This window comes from Bactrocera neohumeralis, unplaced genomic scaffold, assembly GCF_024586455.1.
Source record: "Bactrocera neohumeralis isolate Rockhampton unplaced genomic scaffold, APGP_CSIRO_Bneo_wtdbg2-racon-allhic-juicebox.fasta_v2 cluster09, whole genome shotgun sequence".
Lineage (NCBI taxonomy): Eukaryota > Metazoa > Arthropoda > Insecta > Diptera > Tephritidae > Bactrocera > Bactrocera neohumeralis.
The window spans coordinates 16506644-16526279 of NW_026089622.1; the positions used below are offsets into that span (position 1 = coordinate 16506644).

The 19636-nt window shown below is 43.4% G+C and overlaps 1 long non-coding RNA gene across 1 annotated transcript; it reads right to left on the reverse strand.

The window, feature by feature from the left end:
- Window positions 1–8819: 8819 nt before the first annotated feature.
- Window positions 8820–13732, reverse strand: LOC126764459 (uncharacterized). The gene is made up of 2 exons (XR_007667988.1): window positions 13471–13732; window positions 8820–9143 (listed from the first exon to the last, which is right to left on the reverse strand). It is a non-coding gene; the product is annotated as an uncharacterized LOC126764459 (long non-coding RNA).
- Window positions 13733–19636: the final 5904 nt, after the last annotated feature.

Consider the following 19636-nt stretch of genomic DNA (forward strand, 5'->3'; position numbering starts at 1 on the left):
TTGTAGTATTACAATAACACTTTTATTATGCATGTCAAACAACACAGAACAAATCGGAATACATTTTTCATTTTATGGTAGAATAGAATAACTTACATTAAACATGGAAATTTATTTACGTTAATAATAGAGTACATTAGTTAGTGACCTTAAGTATTACATACGACGAGTTACATTACAACTTAGCAACATTACACAGATACATTTCATTGTATTACGAAAGGGCTTACCTTCAGCATTTCCTTCGTTTAGCGTCCAAAAACTTTTTTATATTATTTTCGAAACGATTTGGTTCACGCTTCGTAGACGAGAAAATTTCTCCTTCGACAGTTGATTTCGGTCATACGACGTAGCCCTTATTTGACATTAGGGGTACACGTGCACGGTCCACGCAACCAGGATCGCCTGGACGTAGTGGCTGTTCTTCAGAATTTGCAAAGGCAGAGTTTAAACCCTTCTTCGTGTTCGAGGATGTTGTTGGCTGCGGTTCTGGCGATTTCTGCTGACGTGGCATTTGTGATAAATCGCGCTCTTGTCGTACTTCCTTTAACATTGCCTTAACATCGCAACTCAAATTGAAAATTGGTCGTGCCCATTCTGATAATAGACGGCCAGCACGTTCGCGATTTGGCTTTGTCTCCTGTGGATGCTTACATAAATACATGACAGTGAGACCAAAACTTCTGAAAAAAAAGGAAATATTTTAATAAATCTGCAAATTTCATTAATAATGCTGCCACAAACAGGGACAACTTACCCTTTTTTCCTGCCAGGAAGTCTGAAAAAAATATTCAAATAAATATGCAAATTCAATGCGCACTGTTTTTTTGCGCACTTAACCAATAATTAAAAATGTCATTCATGACATAAGGTGAATTCGCCTTAAAAATTTCATTCATGACATAAGGTGATGCCATGCCGTTAGTTTTTTAATTCGCCTTAAAAATTTTACAAGAATGAATCTAAAACTTCTTTTCCAAACCATGAGGCATAAATCATGCTTATGAATTTTAATTCAATTTTTTATTGCAAATACCATATTTGAAAAATATGTTTTGCTAGCAAATAACGCAATTGCAAACCGAAAGTCTCCTTCTACAGCAGTACATGTATGCATTGCCCTTGAACGTACTGAGCAAGAGGTACTTTATTGACATGAAAGAATTGAAAATAATTATTAAGCCAAATTGTATTTAACATTTTCTTTGGTGGCAGGCCACTTTGTCGAAAACATACGACAAATAAAACAATAACGTTAACATAAATTTGATGCTAAAAGCAAAAATGTTTTTTATTTAATTATTATTTGCAACACTATGGTAAGGTAAGGCAGTTCACACCACATAAGGCCGCCTACACACTATGGTAATATATATATAATATAACTTATGCACTTTTTCTCGCCACCCAATCAGTTTTAGATGATATTCAAAAACAAACAACAAAATCTTCAACAAAGTAATTTTAGGAAGATGACGCGCTACAGTGCCTTAAAGAAGACGGCAGCCCTACACCCAAACCGGTACCCGCTTTCTTGCACGCTGTGCAAGGGAAAACATCCATTGCGGCTCTGCTCGTCCTTCCGGGCCAAGACACCGGAGGAGCGCCTACGGGAAGCACTCATAGGCAAATATTGTATAAATTGCCTTGCGGTCAACCACAAGTCAGCGAATTGCCCCAGCGACGCACGGTGCCGGCGCTGCAACGAAAAGCACCACACCATGCTCCACATCGGGGAAAATACCCGTCGCCGCCCCGCAGTGCCTCAAAATCAATCATGGAGCGAACAAATAAGTTCCGATGATGCTCTCTCCATCGAAGCATCAGACCCTGGAACGGAGACTAGGCCTCTCCAACCAGAACCGGAGGAGGGAGAACTAATTGAAACCGGAGCGGAAACACGGCCTTTCCGCCCATCACAGCGAGGGGAAACGGAAACCCGGACTTTCCGCCCCTTGCTGCAACATGAACGTCGCGCGCACAAACGCCGTCTGCGCCGTCGCCAAGAGCACAACTCGGCCAGACTGGAGACCAGGTCTCTCCAGATTCACCGGGCTAGCTCCTTTAGAGCCGGGCTAGCGGATCGAGCCAGCATAGCGACTCCTTCCTTGCTGCCAACGACAGCCATTTTACCAACGGCGGTGGTAAAGATTGAGGCAAGGGGACGTCTACATCTGGTCAGGGCTCTGATAGACGCATGCGCCCCTACGTCGCTAATTTCACACGACCTTTTAAAGGAACTGCAACTTGTGCAGACCCATATCGGTGGTCAACGCGGCTGCCTCGTAGTACTGCGAGGCAGACATGGGACGAATACCCGAATGTCGACGCATGTAAGGGTAATTCATGGTTATATGCGCATCAGCCCGACCACTACATTAGACGCGGCCATAGCAGCCCCATACACTCACATCAAACTGGCGGACCCAAACTTCCACAAGTCGTCGCCGATACGCTTGGTGCTCGGCGCGGATGTCTACTCCCGCATTATGACCCAACAGGTCATGTCTCAAACATTTGGGCAGCTCCTCGCACAGGGCTCCATATTCGGCTGGGTGCTTTCGGGTACGGCCCGGTACTAAGTTATGGCTATCGTTTTGTTTTTTTGGATTCTTATTTAAAAAAAAATATATATAATTATAATAATAAATAAATGAATTTATAATATATTTTCTACATTCTATTTATCTACTAAGATTGTGTTATAAATTTGTACATCGTTATGGTGGTCGATGGACACGTAATTTTTTTTTTTTTTTTTGTTGCTCACCGCAAGGGGGCCGGTATGTTTAGGCCAGCGCCTAATTTTTTACCACCCCTAGTGAGTATATAACAAACCATTGCCAGTTAGCCGTTAATAGTTTTCACTCAACGGTTAATAACTTTCACTCAACTGGCAATGGTTTCGTTGAAAACTCCCGCGTAGCAAGCGAGCCTGCGAGTCGCGCACTTTCACTTTCTTTAGCGATCGAAGCAATCAAGACGTCGTCCACCGGCCATCACAACCAGCATCATTAAAAGCACAAACCAAAAGTAAGTAATTTTTGGTAATCAAGATTCAATAAAGAACTAACACTTTAATTTACTATATTAAATACAAACTTTGTGGTTTTATTTGCTAATACAATCCCATTTTTTCCTGTTTCATATTCTCAACGATCGACGCATCGTCCGCGAGTGACTCGTCGAACGTTCGAGATATATTCAACCGCTTTTACTTGTGTACGGAATGTAACTATTGGTAATTTAAATTTTTTCATAATTTAATAAAACGCAATGTAGGGTGTTTTATAATGTACTTGGCAGATTGTACATCGTGTGTTTGTGTATACCTGTACTTATGTATATTTTTGAGCAAAGGTGGAAAAAAGGTGTTTTCCTTTGTTAGAGCTGCATATGCAAACACATATGTATTTTAAATTTAAAATGTAAGTAACTATATTTATTATTAGTTAACACCACCACTTACTTGCTGCATCACTCCGAAAGAAACTTTTTTTTTTTGGTTTTTTTGGCGAAACGGTTTTTATTTTTTGTGCACAACTTGGGTTTACTAACTATCTCCCCGGTCGGATACCAGTAGAAATGAAATAAAAACTTCACTGGAAACGAGATTAACTTTCTTGGTCGGATACCAGTACAAATTATTAAGAAAAGGGGGAATAACTAAATGAGTTATTCCTTGCAAAATTGTGGAAGTAACTCCTTGCTCGGATCCCACTGGAACTTTTGTTGGTTAAGATGAAAAAGGCAAGGTAGAACAAGAAAAGCTGTTGCGCGCCGAAAAATAGCAAAAACGTCCGCCGATGTGAATTGGTCGTAAAACGTGATCGAAAAGGGGCCGTCCTCTTCCAAGACGAGGGTTTTTGCTCTTTGGGCTGTGGAGAGTTATGGTGGGTTGATGTACGGCGTGTATTGATGTGTTTGTGGGTGTAGACTGCTGCTTCCAGTCGATGAGTGTTGTCTCCAAGAGTGGTGAGTGTGCCAGTGTTGCTTTGTGAATGGTGTGTTGTGTGGTATAGTGGTGTATGAGGGCGGAAAGCTTAACTCATTTAGCCATCCCGGCCACCTTAGGCGAAGGTTCAGCATAGCAATCGCTGGAGTTGTTCCAACCTTGCCAATTACGCCAGGTGGGTGCTGCGTTTCGCTCACGCCATAGACGGGACTCAGGAGGTGGGGCCGGTCTTCGCCGTCGTGCCGCACGGCTGGTTTGCTGTGGTCTGCGAGTGGCAGGTGGCCATACCTGGTGACATACCCTTGAAGAGTCAACAGTGTTGCAGTCGGTGGAGGCGGCGACAAAGGGGGCATCGTATGCGATGCGGCTCAGCTGGCGGTGACGGTGTTATTACAGATGCTCGTTTGCCATTACGAGCTGCGGTTGACATTGCTGTTGCCGTGATTAATCGATTATTTTACGAGAAAACTCGATTTTCGAGAAGAATCGGAATCGAGTTTACCATCCCTACTGGCAACCATCGCGTGCACATATAACAACCTCCGTACAATAACCACCACAAAAAAAAATGATTTTTTTTCCATGTAATTTATATGGAAAAAAGAAAATTTAAAAGATTATTAATATTAATATTAAGAGCTCATCTTTTGAGTGACTTTTTTTTTACACATTTCGAAAGTTTTGAGCCTGTTTTTCAATTGAAAAAAAAGTTGCCTCAAAATGGCACACCCTAATATAACTAGTAGGTTATACCAAACTGTGTTCTTTGTGGTATTTCCGTTTTTACCAAAAGTTACTTATAACTGTTTGGCAACCGGTATATTTCTTGCAAAATCAGCAAAATGAAGAGATAATAACTTGATGAGTTATTCTATGCAAGTTAAATGAATTTTTCGCAAAGTTTTCATCGTAATAATATACATATGTATGTATATGCAGAAATTGGGAAATGAAAAATGAAATACTAAAAGGAATCGATACGACTCACTTTGATATCCGTCATGGGAATTTACGGATTAGAGTTAGCCAATGTGTGGGTCGGTAAGTTTGTGTCCCTGTAATCCTGCCCTGGAATGGTTCGGTGGGTCCCTTGCGCTTGCTGGCTGGTTGTTGTTCTTTTATTTTTATTCCGCGCCTGATTTATGTATTAATATGTAATTAAGCACATGTATGGCTTTTTGATGCGCACCCGTTTTTTTCTGATTGTTATATACTATATATATATTTATTTTATTTATTTACCGCGCCCGATTTCTTTTGTTTGTTATAACTGCTAATTTTTGGCACCGCACTGTTAATTATACCTATGTTAAACAAATGATTTCTATATGTATGTATGTATGTATGTATATATATTTTTTTTTTTTGTTTTTTTTTGCACTAAACTTCGCTGTAGGGTTTGCACCAGCGCACAGTAATGACTTTTTTATTGTTTTTCTGTACTTGTATATTTGTATGCACTTTTTCCCTTTGAACTGCCAGTTAACGCCTTGGAGAGCGTACTTTTGTACAATCTCAGGTGAAAATTGTCTGATAAAGTCCACAAGCGGTTTTTCAGTGGCTCTTTGAGCGCCTATAACTGTCTTGCCATTGTCGCTCATGAGTTTTGATGGCAAACCACGTCGTCCGACGATGCGAGCAAATGCCGCAAGAAAATCATCTTTTGTCAGATTAGTACATAGCTCGAGGTGTACTGCTTTTGTCGTAAAACAGACAAAGACAGCCACGTAGCCTTTCATTAGTGTGCGAGACCTTAACATGGACGCTTTTATTTGAAAAGGCAAAATCGACACCTGTGATAGTGAAGGGCAGAGCAAAGTTGCAGCGTTCTGGTGGAAGTGCTGCCATAATCTGCGTTCGAATCTTTTGCTAATGCATAGCGCAGATCTTGCACGAAAAAATATATTTCTTTGGCTTGAGTCTTGTGATATAAAACTGAATGCGATGTTCTGCGTTCTGAAATAGTACGTGGAAATAATTGAGATATAGTGTGGCAAGTTGCGATCTCTCTGGTATAACAATGGAATGACGTTCGTTATACTTTAGGCTTGAATTGACAAGCCGATCATTTGCACAAAGTAGACCCTTCGTATCTATGAATAGATTTAGTACTAGGAGTGAGCTCTTTTTATCCTTTGGCTTCGATTCTCATAGTACTGATATCTCTCGGCTGAAGTAGCGCGCTTGAGTTGATGCGATAAGAGCGACCTTTGCTTTATGGATCGCATTGGGGGTACACTGTGCGTATTCCCTTATTTCTAAGTTTGAGTCGCTCTATGAATTTGAGCATGTAAGCGATTACCCTGAGGGCTCGAGGTAAAATGAAAATCTCTCAAGGATGTCAGTATCATCCAATGTTGTGTAAAAGGAGTCGATCTTTCGACTTTCTGTGACAATAATGTTGCGCATGAGCGATTGTGGCCAATAATCGGGAGATTGTGTTAACCATCGGGGGCCATTCCACCATAGAGTGGTGGTGGCAAGGTGCAGAGGTTTGCACCCTTTTGTACCTAGATCAGCAGGATTGTCCGCACTGGCTACGTGTCGCCAAGTGGCTGATCCCACTAGGTCAAAAATTTGAGACGTTCGATTGGAAATATACGTCTTCCATGCATGTGGTGGTTTTTCCAACCAGGCTAATACAATCTCGGAATCGGACCAGAGATATAATTTATATTTTGCCATATTCAGATGCGTTTGCACTATGGATGCTAGTTTGGCAAGAAGTAGTGCACCACATAGTTCTAGTCGTGGTAGACGTATTGTTTTTAGAGGAGCCACTTTTGCTTTTGCAACTAGTAAATGGCTTGTGGTCGCCTTGTCGCTTTATGTGCGAACATATATAGTGGCGCAATATGCCTTTTCAGAGGCGTCACAGAAGCCGTGTAGTTCGACTTTGTGCTCTGGGATATACTTTACCCATCGTGGGATTGGTATTTGTGTGGTACCTTCCATACCATCTAGCCATAATTCTTGTATCAGGATTTTGGCTTGTATCATAAGTCGCGATAGCCATCCTGCGGGGTCAAAAAGTTTTGCCACAAAGAAGAGAATTTGGCATTTTGTAATGGCGGATAATGCGGATTTGGACTCAGTCGTGTATGAAAACTGGTCCGATATCGCTTTCCATTGGCCAGAGTTTTTGTTGTACTTTCCTTTTCGAATATAAGGAAATTAGTGTCCAACAAATTTTCTTTTGGATGTTTTTTAATAAATTTTGGGCGATTTGCCGTAATCTTTTTGAATGGAAACCCTGCGGATTTGAGGGCTTGGATTACCTGTGGTAATGATTCGTATGCTTGTGGAAGACTGTGACTTCCAGACAGAATAGCGTCTACATACGTTTGTGTTTTTAACACCTGGGTTGCCAGAGGAAATTCTGACTTGTTGTTTTCAGCCAATTCATGGGGTGCTCGAATGGCTAAGTATGGGGCACAGTTAACTGTTTTTAGCTTGAAGTCGCGTAGTGGACTATTAGTTCGCTGAAAATCTTGATCGTCTTTATGTACGACTATTTGTCTATATATTTTTTCGACGTCCCCGTTGTATACGTATTTGAATTTACGCCAGTTTAGAATAAGCAGCATTAAATCAGGTTGGAGCGTGGGTCCCGTAAGGATATAATGTAGGGAATTTCCCGAGCTAGTGGATCTTGAAGCGTTGAAAACAACTCTTACTTTAGTTGTTTTTGTATCTGGCTTTACTACGTAGGTTGCTATATGTATTTCTGGCCTAATAATGTAAATAGGCATATTTATCAACGAAAATGTTTTTTTATTTTTATTTTTTTTTTTTTTTTTGTCGATTGCTGTTTTGTTTCGGGCTCATACGCATAGATCCATGATTCGTCACCTGTGACGATCTTATTAACGACCTTTGAAGCACCGCGATCGTATTTTTTCCTTTTTTTGAGCGATTGTTAAATTGTGCGGGATCCAACGAGAAGAAACCTTTTTTACGGCCAGGTGTTCATGCAATATCGAATGTATGCTGGTGGGAGAAATGCATAGGCATGCCTCTATCTGAAGGTATGTTACATGACGGTCTTGCATTATCAGTTGACGTAGGGCATCGATGTTTTCTGGCACAACGGCTGTTTTTGGACGACCTTCACGGAATTCGTCTTTCGGAGGTGTTGGGGGGGTGTGCGTCGATGTCGCAGTTATGATCTGCTAACTTAAGGTGTGAAACCTTTTTCAAATGCTTGCTATTTATATGATAGCTTGGAAGCATATTTGTTAGTTGCGGTAAGACTATAGCTTCTGCTTGTATTCTTATATCCGCTTGGGGGAAAATAGGGTAATGGGGCAGATTTTATTAGAGTTTTGAATTACTCTTCCGTCCATTCCCGTAATTTTAAAGTTGGCTTGTTTTGTTGGCAGATTTAGCCTTTTTTGTGCCCTTGCCGCTATGAAAGATCGTTGTGATCCTTGGTCTATTAGGGCCCTGAGCTTAAACAGTTCTCCTCGATGCTTGATGGAGACGACTGCTGTGAGTAGTATGTAATGGGGTTTCGTCCATAGCTGAGGTATGCTCAGCCGCTCCAGGGTCAGCCTTGGGACCCACGAACCCTTAGCAAAAGAGAGACGAGTTTTATCCTCGTAAAGTTATATCCACACCCCCACTCCTTATGCGGACAGCCAGACCAGCGCGATGGAAATAAACGGGATTGATGAGTCAGGCGTTGACGCTTGATGAAGTCGGCACGGCGGTGATGAAAACGGGTGAAATTAGCGTGCCCGGCGTTGACGCTTGATGAAGTCGGCACGGCGGTGATGAAAACGGGTGAAATTAGCGTGCCCGGCGTTGACGCTTGATGAAGTCGGCGAAGTAGACGGCGGTGATGAAAACGGGTGAAATTAGCGTGCCCGGCGTTGACGCTTGATGAAGTCGGCACGGCGGTGATGAAAACGGGTGAAACTAAGCGTGCCCGGCGTTGACGTTTGATGAAGTCGGCACGGCGGTGATGAAAACGGGTGAAACTAAGCGTGCCCGGCGTTGACGTTTGATGAAGTCGGCACGGTGGTGATGAAGTCGGCACGGCGGTGATGAAAACGGGTGAAACTAAGCGTGCCCGGCGTTGACGTTTGATGAAGTCGGCACGGCGGTGATGAAAACGGGTTAAACTAAGCGTGCCCGGCGTTGACGTTTGATGAAGTCGGCACGGCGGTGATGAAAACGGGTGAAACTAACGTGCCCGGCGTTGACGCTTGTTAAAGCTGGTACGGCGATGTAGACGGCGTTGATGAAAACGGGTGAAATTAGCGTGCCCGGCGTTGACGCTTGATGAAGTCGGCACGGCGGTGATGAAAACGGGTGAAACTAACGTGCCCGGCGTTGACGCTTGCTAAAGCTGGCACGGTGATGTATCCGGCGGTGATGATGGTCCTTCGGCTTCGCGCTGCCTATTGCTGCCGATTGCTGGGCGACCGTCCTCGCTGGCGAGCTGGAGAAAAAAGGCCCGTTCGGTGTGAAGTGCTTGCTTATATAGCAGCATAGCGCAGCTTTCGTCACCGTAGCGAGGTAAGTTGTATGCGTATGGTGCGTTAGTACGTATGGTGGAAAGCTCTAGCAGCTTTCATCATCGTAGTGAGGTGAGTTGGGTGCGTAGTCAATGCGGTGAAGTTTAGTACGTATGGTGGTATGGTGAAGGTACATGATGTACTGTGGAGCGAAGTTGACGTAAATTATTGTAAGGTGGTAAAAGCCACGTTACAGTCCCCCCTCACTTCGGACAATGATACTTCGCTGGCGGCCGGTGGAAGGAGCGGTTTCGATCTCCCACGATGGTTCGGCTGGAGGCTGGCTGGCTGTCCTGGTTGGCGTGTGCCGTGAACGGGGAGCGGGTGTGAAACCTTTATTTAATAGAAAATTCTTAATTTATGGTACAAGGAGCCTTATACTACGATTATGCGTACTTACAACTAGTGATCTCTATATATTATTCATAAGCTGATACTCAAACTAATACAATTAAAATTCATTGGCCTAGTCGTACAAATTCTTACATTGCTCCTTAAACTAATACACTTCAAATTCCGCTGTGCAATCGTATAAATGTAGGACGCATCGTCTATGGTTGCGTTACATTGGTGCTAGGTGGCTCGGAGTTAGAGTCCGTAGGCTCGGTAGAGATAGCGCTAGCGGCTACTCAAGTCTAGTATTCGGTTGGCAGCTGCTTTAGATCTTGCAGATGCACATGAATGGTACGCCCACCTGGTGCGTTCGGATTCACAAGTTCAACTGTATTGGTCGACTTGAATTTTCTGACGATATATGGGCCAGAATACTTCGGAGCAAGCTTCTGTGCAAAGTTGTTTACTGCGGAAGAGAGCGGATGATCTCTTTTGAGTACTTTCTCGCCGATAAGTGGCTTCCATGGTCGTCTGCGCAAATCGTAGTATCTCTTCTGGCGTTTTGCTGCGGTAGACAAGTTGCGAGAAACTTCTTGCCAAAGCTCGGTGAGTGTCGGCACGGTGGTGGCTTCTTCGTCGGGCACGTTCCCTTCTTTGCGGATTTGTTTCGGTGTAGCTGGTGTGTACCCGAAGTTTATCTCAGCTGCTGATGTTTTTGTTGAGTCGTGTTGTGATGTATTTATCGCGAAAGCTATTTCGGCTAGTTGGTGGTCCCAGGTCCGATGATCGGCCTTTGCTCGTTGGGCGATCATAGTTTTCACGACTCTGTTGGTGCGCTCGGTTGGGTTCTCGTGTGGAGCGTAAATGGCGGTGAAACGATGTTGAATTCCGTGGCTCTCCAGGAACTGTGTGAGCGGCTTGCCGGTGAATTGCTTCCCGTTGTCGGTAAGGAATACGTCAGGGCAACCAAACCGGTATATCACGCGCTCTCGTAGCGCCTTTATAACGCTGGCGGTGGTTGCATTCCGGACTGGCATGAGCTCCACCCACTTGGAGAACTTATCCGTGAGCACTAGCAAGCATGTGTTGCCATTTGTTGAACGTGGTAGTGGGCCTACAAAGTCCGCCGTTACAACTTCCCACGGTCGTGAGCATTGCATGGTGGCCATCATCCCGGCAGGTCGGCGTTGGTCTACCTTATATTCGGCACATTGTTGGCATCGACGAACATATCTGAGTGCATCCCTATGCATCCCAGGCCAATAATACCCTTCTTGTATGCGTTTGAGTGTTTTGTGTACACCCAGGTGACCGCCGGTACTAGCGTCGTGATTTTCTCTCAGGACCTCGAGGCGACGGTGCTCCGGTACGCATAGTTTCCAGCGTAGTGACCTGGATAGCGTATTGCGTGGGGCGATGTGCCGAAAGAGCCGGCCATCGATAAGTTGGTAATCGGGATGTTTCTTTGGTTGATCGTGTACCTGGCGCGTACGTCTTTCATACCATCTATCCGGTTGATCATGGACGGCATGCAAAAGTCCCGCATTGCCTTCTTGGTCTTTCAGAGGGCATCTGGATAGCGCGTCGGCGACTACGTTGAGGGTACCTTTGCGATACTCGATGTCGAAGTCAAACTGTTGTAGCTCTAGGGCCCACCTTGCGAGTCTTCCGGACGGGTTCTGCAGGGTGTGAAGCCATTTAAGCGAATGATGGTCGGTGATTACGGTGAAATGATAGCCCTCCAGGTATGGTCGCATTTTCCTTATACCCCACAATACGGCTAGGCACTCCTGTTCGGTGGCAGAGTATCGCTTCTCCAACTCTGTCAAGCTGCGACTGGCGTATGCTACAACCCGTTCTTGGTCCGAATGGCGTTGAAATAGTACCACGCCTAGTCCTTCTCCGCTGGCGTCAGTCTGCAGGCAGAAAGGCCTCTCGAAGTCAGGGCAGCCCAGGATGGGTGCACTAGTTAGTCTTTCCTTTAACGCCTGGAATGCTTCTTCTTGTTCGGCACCCCATGACCAGCGCTGGTTCTTTTTCAATAAACGGTTCAGTGGTGCTGATATTGTGGCGAAGTCTGCTACGAAACGTCGGTACCACGAGGCTGCTCCCAGGAAGCGGCGTAGTTCTCGGATGGTGGTAGGTGCTGCCATATCGCTAATGGCTGCCACCTTAGCCGGGTCGGTGTGAATACCCTCGTTGCTGACTACATGGCCCAAGTAATGGAGGCGTTGCTGCACGAACTTGCTCTTCTCAAAGTTGATCTGCATTCGGTTTTGTTGAAGGCGCGTGAACACGGCTTGCAAATAGTCCAAGTGCTCTTCGAAAGAGTTTCCCAGTACAATGATGTCGTTCAGATAGGCGAAGACCTTCGGCTGTAGTTCTGATCCCAGGACGGTGTCTAAGGCTCGCTGAAATGTTGCGGGCGCTGAATGCAGCCCAAAAGGCATCACTCGCCACTGGAATAAACCTCTCCCCGGGACGGTAAACGCGGTGTACGGGCGGGAGCGGGGGTGCAGCGGAATCTGCCAGTAGCCGTTCTTCAGGTCGATGGTCGAGATAAACCGAGCTTCCTTCAACTGGTCTAGGATTGCGTTTATTTGGGGAAGTGGGTATGCGTCTGGTATACTTGCTGCGTTAAGTTGCCGGTAGTCGATACACATTCGCCTACTTCCTTGTTTCTTTCGCACTAAGACAATGGGCGAGCTGTAAGCGCTGTTAGAGACTTCGATGCGGCCGGCTGCAATCAATTCGTTCACCTCCTGATTGATTACTCCTTGCATCGCTGGGTTGCGCGGATAATATCTCTGCTTCAGTGGGCGATCGTGTTTTAGTCGAATCACATGCTCGGCGGCTGTGCTGGGGCCGGTGATCGTCGAGAACACTGCTGCGTTTTCAGTGAGGAGCGTATTCAATTGGTGATTCTCCTTCTCTGTAAGATGTTGCCTCTCGGTCAGCATCGCGAGGTGGTCGGCAGGTGCCTGCGTGCTCAGGCGTGTAGCGGCTAGGGCTTGACCATCGATGGTGATAGTCAGGTCCCTCTTCCTCAGGAAATCCATGCCCAGGATGACAGGTTCCGACAGCGTCGGTAAAGCGGATACGAGTAGATGCGTCGTCTTCTTGCCCAGCTCGATAGTAACGGGATACATTTTCGTGTTAGGTATATACGTCCGGTTAGCTAGCTGAATACGACGGGTCTGGCGTTTGGCTTATGTAGGGGGTGCGGCGAACCTGATTCATGAGCGTTGGTGACTGTTTCATGTTTTTCACTATCACTCACAAAGTCAGGTCCCTGCTCGGGCGCCATTTGTAATGGGGTTTCGTCCATAGCTGAGGTATGCTCAGCCGCTCCAGGGTCAGCCTTGGGACCCACGAACCCTTAGCAAAAGAGAGACGAGTTTTATCCTCGTAAAGTTATATCCACACCCCCACTCCTTATGCGGACAGCCAGACCAGCGCGATGGAAATAAACGGGATTGATGAGTCAGGCGTTGACGCTTGATGAAGTCGGCACGGCGGTGATGAAAACGGGTGAAATTAGCGTGCCCGGCGTTGACGCTTGATGAAGTCGGCACGGCGGTGATGAAAACGGGTGAAATTAGCGTGCCCGGCGTTGACGCTTGATGAAGTCGGCACGGCGGTGATGAAAACGGGTGAAACTAAGCGTGCCCGGCGTTGACGTTTGATGAAGTCGGCACGGCGGTGATGAAAACGGGTGAAACTAAGCGTGCCCGGCGTTGACGTTTGATGAAGTCGGCACGGTGGTGATGAAGTCGGCACGGCGGTGATGAAAACGGGTGAAACTAAGCGTGCCCGGCGTTGACGTTTGATGAAGTCGGCACGGCGGTGATGAAAACGGGTTAAACTAAGCGTGCCCGGCGTTGACGTTTGATGAAGTCGGCACGGCGGTGATGAAAACGGGTGAAACTAACGTGCCCGGCGTTGACGCTTGTTAAAGCTGGTACGGCGATGTAGACGGCGTTGATGAAAACGGGTGAAATTAGCGTGCCCGGCGTTGACGCTTGATGAAGTCGGCACGGCGGTGATGAAAACGGGTGAAACTAACGTGCCCGGCGTTGACGCTTGCTAAAGCTGGCACGGTGATGTATCCGGCGGTGATGATGGTCCTTCGGCTTCGCACTGCCTATTGCTGCCGATTGCTGGGCGACCGTCCTCGCTGGCGAGCTGGAGAAAAAAAGGCCCGTTCGGTGTGAAGTGCTTGCTTATATAGCAGCATAGCGCAGCTTTCGTCACCGTAGCGAGGTAAGTTGTATGCGTATGGTGCGTTAGTACGTATGGTGGAAAGCTCTAGCAGCTTTCATCATCGTAGTGAGGTGAGTTGGGTGTGTAGTCAATGCGGTGAAGTTTAGTACGTATGGTGGTATGGTGAAGGTACATGATGTACTGTGGAGCGAAGTTGACGTAAATTATTGTAAGGTGGTAAAAGCCACGTTACAAGTAGTACCCTACTTTGATTTTCGCTGTGTAGCGTTTGAGTTTTTAATGCCTTTGAGCAGCATGGTGCTTCATGGCAATTTTGTAGATTTGGCACTTCGGGATTTGTTATTGCAACTAAATCCGTGGCTCTTCTCATATTTGCGCTGTTTGGAGGTAAGCTAGAAAAATTATTTATATGAAGCATCGAATGGTGTCGTTTATGACAATAGAAGCAGTTAAATTTGCTTTCGCACTCTTTGAGTGTATGCGCTTGTGACAGACAGTTTGTACAAAGTCTTTTTGTTTTCACGAAATTGTTGCGGTCGATAATATTGAATTTTTTTGGATCTCTCGCAAGATTTGAGCGTATTCCCTCCTATACATAGTTGGCATGATACCTATTCTGTTCAGATGAGAACGATTGCGTTTTGAAGAAGCTTCTATTCAAATTGTTGTTGGCTTGGGGCTTGGCGAAGCTTCTATTAAAGTCTTGCTGAAACTTTTTGGTTTACTTGTATTTATTTTTTCGACTACCCTTTCTACGATTTCGTACTGGGTAGTGAGAAAATCTCTCATTTGTTGCCACGTTGCGCACTTTTTCCGTGAAGAGAGCGATTGATCCCACAATAAGAACAACTTTGCTGCTGTGCATATATTTACCAGTATAGGGTCCCATTTGTCTGTGGGATTGTTTTGTGTCAATAAAATCACGGGTTTCCTTTTGAATTTTTGGCAGGTTCATTAAAATTGTTATCTGCTTATCGACCAATATTCGTTCATTCTCGTATCTTGATTTTAAAGCTATTAAAATTGTCGTCATTTAATGCCAACTGTTTTACTATAACGGCAGCTTGACCTTTCGTTTTGTATCGGAGGTTATACAATTTTTGTGCATTAGATAATTTTGGGTGGTTTATGTAAACGGCTGTGAACATGTCCCGGAAGCACGGCCATTTTGCATAACCCCCATTAAAAGTTTCTGTATCACATGCGGGCACCTTGAGGTGGATGCCTGAACTTGCCTCTTGACTTTGTACTTGTGGCATCTCTACTCGCGGAAGTGGAGTAGGTGCAATTGCTTTAATAAGTTTCAATTGATCAGTAATCATTGCTTTCGTTTCTTCAAATTGGTCTAAGCAATTTTCATATTTGGCGCAAGCTGAGGATTTAAAACTTTCTGGTAGATCTGAGTCATCAGATTCTACTATTGCGTCATACGAAGCTTGGAGATGTATCCAAAAATTGTCCAGATTTTCTTTTTGATTTCTAATGCCGATTCAGAATTATCTTGAATCGGCGAAGATGAAAATCGAGTGCAATATCTTATTAAACTGTCAGCCTCAGCAATAAATTTACTGTATATAATGTCTTTCCCCTTTTTGTTTTGTAACACCTTGCTTTGAGCGTGTAGCTTCTGCAGGTGTACATGGACTTTTTCCGTCGGAAAGAATTTTTGGCACTTTTAGTAGTTGAGAACACTTAGCTTCTTTAGAATCTGCGTTCATTCAGAAAAGTTCGATTTTATGAAATAATTTCTATCAGTGTAAACTGATTGACTCAGTGGCGTAGCTAGGGGAGGGCGAAGTGGGCCGTCGCTCCGGGCGCAACGACTTGGGGGCGGAAAAATGGTATTTAAAAACTCCAATTCGGGCAAAAATTCCTGCAAATTGTATCAAAAGTGTACAAGGTATAGGGAGAAAATGGGTTTTTTCTATGGCTTTTAATAAGATTTCTTTTAAATTTACTATCAATTTCCTCAAAAACCGTATTATGAGAATTGTGGAACTTCAGAATTAGCGTGGCTTCTAGTTCCTAAATTTTATATACTTAATATCGAAGGACTTTTGTAAAAATTCACTTTTGTTCGAACCACCTCATGAAACTTGTAGCTAGGTAGATAAAGGGGGCCGGCAGAACATCCTTGGCCCCGGGCGCCCGAAGTTGTAGCTACGCTACTGGATTGACTTTGAACAAATCCGCGAAATCTTTTATTAATAATAGAATTTATAATTTGTTTTCTCGAATTAAATCAAATAACGTGTTCCGCTTTTTTTGTTTGTTTTTTTTTTTTGTTTTCGGATTTAATCAAATATCTTGTATTCTGTTTATTAATCTAGAAAATAGTAAAAAATTTATTTATTATTTAATTAATTATTCAAATTGCAAAACTTATTTTAATAATAATTTGTATAGTGTTTGTATGTCTTATAGGGTATACCTTTAGACGAATCCGATTGTATGTACTTGCAAATGAGTGCTCGTATAAGAGATCAATGCACTTTGTACATAAATTCGAAATCCTGCTTGCTTTTTCTTACCAAAGAGCAAGGGGTATTGCCGAAAATGTGCCAATTTGGACTTTGAACATGTAAAATAAATTTTCCGCAATAGTTTATTTATTTGCTTATTTATGTAAAAATATATATTATGATAAGGGGGTCACTCATCCGAGTCTTGTTGCGTCTTTTCATTGGGGTGTTTTTTTTACGTGGCGGGTCCCAAACCCAGCGCACAACCCTATTGGGGATGTTTCGCCTTCTCACTTTAGCTCACCTTCAAACGGATGTTCTTAGGCTACCCAGAGGATACGTGGGCAACGACCGGAAGTCGTGAGCTGCTTGAGCCATATGTAAAAGAATCGTTTCTGGCCACTCCCAAGTGAATGGCGATCAGAGAACTTTCCTCACTTGCGTGAACTTCTACACATGACCCCATCCTCCACTCGCGACTTGGCTCCCACGTCACTGTTGACAGTCATAACTTTGAAGTTGTAGATAGTTTCGTATATTAGGGAACCAGCGTAAACACCACCAACAATGTCGGCCTGGAAATCCAACGCAGGAAAACTATTGCCAACATGTGCTACTTCGGACTGAGTAGGCAATTGAGAAGCAAAGTCCTCTCTCGACGAACAAAAACCAGACTCTATAAGTCACTCATAATTCCCGCCTGCTATATGGTGCAAAGGCCTGGACGATGACAACAACTGATGAGTCGACGTTGCGAGTTTTCGAGGAAAAGTTCTGCGAAAGATTTATGGTCCTTTGCGCGTTGGCCACGGCGAATATCGCATTCGATGGAACGATGAGCTGTACGAGATATACGACGGCATTGACATAGTTCAGCGAATTAAAAGACAGCGGCTACGCTGGCTAGGTCATGTTGTCCGAATGGACGAAAACACTCCAACTCTAAAAGTATTCGACGCAGTACTCGCCGGGGGAAGTAGAGGAAGAGGATGACCTCCACTCCGTTGGAAGGACCAAGTGGAGAAGGACCTGGCTACGCTTGGAATATCCAATTGAGCTTCACCTTGTACTTTTTTTGGCGACAAACTGCTTTGGCTTCTTTGATCATACACAGTTTCACAACAGTTTCTTCGATTGTATGAGGTTTTTTACATTGTGCTATTAATTTAGAAAAGTCAAAGACGTTACCAACGCCTTTTTCGATGTTGCTAATCTCATTCTCAATCATTAGAGCCGAGTTTTTCTAAGCTTAGGTTTTCTAATTTTCCTTCGAAAAATCTTAGCGGACCGTTAAACAAATTTCTAGTGACGTTTCAATTTCGAGGTTTTATTTCTACGTTAATTTCTATCGAAGTAGATCCAAATTTTATATAATTGTTGTCGTATTTTCTCTTAGATGCCATGTTCCAAAACCGATTACAAACCAACAAAACATAAGTATAACCCAACCATACCAAAACAAACACACAAGTCTGGCTGGGAAAGAATATTTCGATCAAAAATCAATAGAGATTCAACCATGGCCTGCTTAAGTCTCTGACTTAAATCTGAATGAGCATTTCTGGAAATATTTGGATGATGAGCTCGAAAGTTTTTTAATAGATTTCAAGACTCTACTTTCAGGACCTATTATACAGCATAGCAGTATTGAAACTCTATTTAGAAAGTAACCTTATAATATACATATATAGATCTTGGTTCTTACATTCGTAGAGTATATACTAGTTTTGTATATATACTATATGTATCTCTATATTTATCTCGATTAGTTTTAGGTCAGTGGTGGGCATGAGATGAACTGTGATAGTGTAGGTGAGGAAAGAACTAAAGATACCTAGTGAGAACTCTGTTATCTTAAATTTTGTGAATATTTTTCATTCTTTATTCAAACAAGTACTTTTTTGTTTCCTAATTTATTTTATATATTGTACGTTAAAATTAGATAAATATATCCTAAAAACTTTCATTTTATTGTCTTTAAGTATCGTGAAACAAAATGTAATTCATATTACCATAAAACATTCATAATGACAAAAAATTTCGTGCAGGGCACATTTCCTTTAGCTGCACATCCATATGTGTTCTTGTTCTTGTTTCATAGCAGCCTTTACAATGCTTAACGATAGCTCACGCTCTATCGAAAGTGTGAAGTTTGCTAGCACAATTGTGCCTACCACTGATTTAAGGGACTATATCAGTGTAACCCATGAAAAATTAGGCGATTTTCGAGAACTTTTTTAAAAGAAACTTCTAAAGTCGCGACTTAAGAAAGGCACACCCTAATATAAGCCACTGTAATCACCACATCTAATCAACCCAACTCGCCTCTACACCAAAAAAACCAACAAAAGGGATAAACAACAGCATAGCGAACACATTCGTATTTTATACATTCGATTCCACATACCGCCGCGCCAACTTTCTTTTGCTCCGATCGACAACGTTCCGTCCGTGTCGACCTACAGCGATTCAACACATTGGACATTATGCAATACATTATTACTAGTTTAAATAAAATATAATAATACATAAATTGTAATCTTCTTAAATACACTGGTTATTCGAATTACTATATAACATATGTAGCTTCCATACAAACTGAACACATAGTTACTAAAAGAAATTCACCTGTGAAGGGTATATTAGCTTCGGTTATCGTTGTTTCTTGTTTTTTTTTCAGTTTAACCTCGCGCAAGTGTGAGTGCATATTGAAGCAGCTAAAGCTAGTGATAAAAAAAAAAACATACATACATACATACAAATATATGCATACTTAATGCAAACATATTATTTGTTATATCGGGTGATTTTTTTGAGGTTAGGATTTTCATGCATTAGTATTTGACAGATCACGTGGGATTTCAGACATGGTGTCAAAGAGAAAGATGCTCAGTATGCTTTGACATTTCATCATGAATAGACTTACTAACGAGCAACGCTTGCAAATCATTGAATTTTATTACCAAAATCAGTGTTCGGTTCGAAATGTGTTTCGCGCTTTACGTCCGATTTATGGTCTACATAATCGACCAAGTGAGCAAACAATTAATGCGATTGTGACCAAGTTTCGCACTCAGTTTACTTTATTGGACATTAAACCAACCACACGAATGCGTACAGTGCGTACAGAAGAGAATATT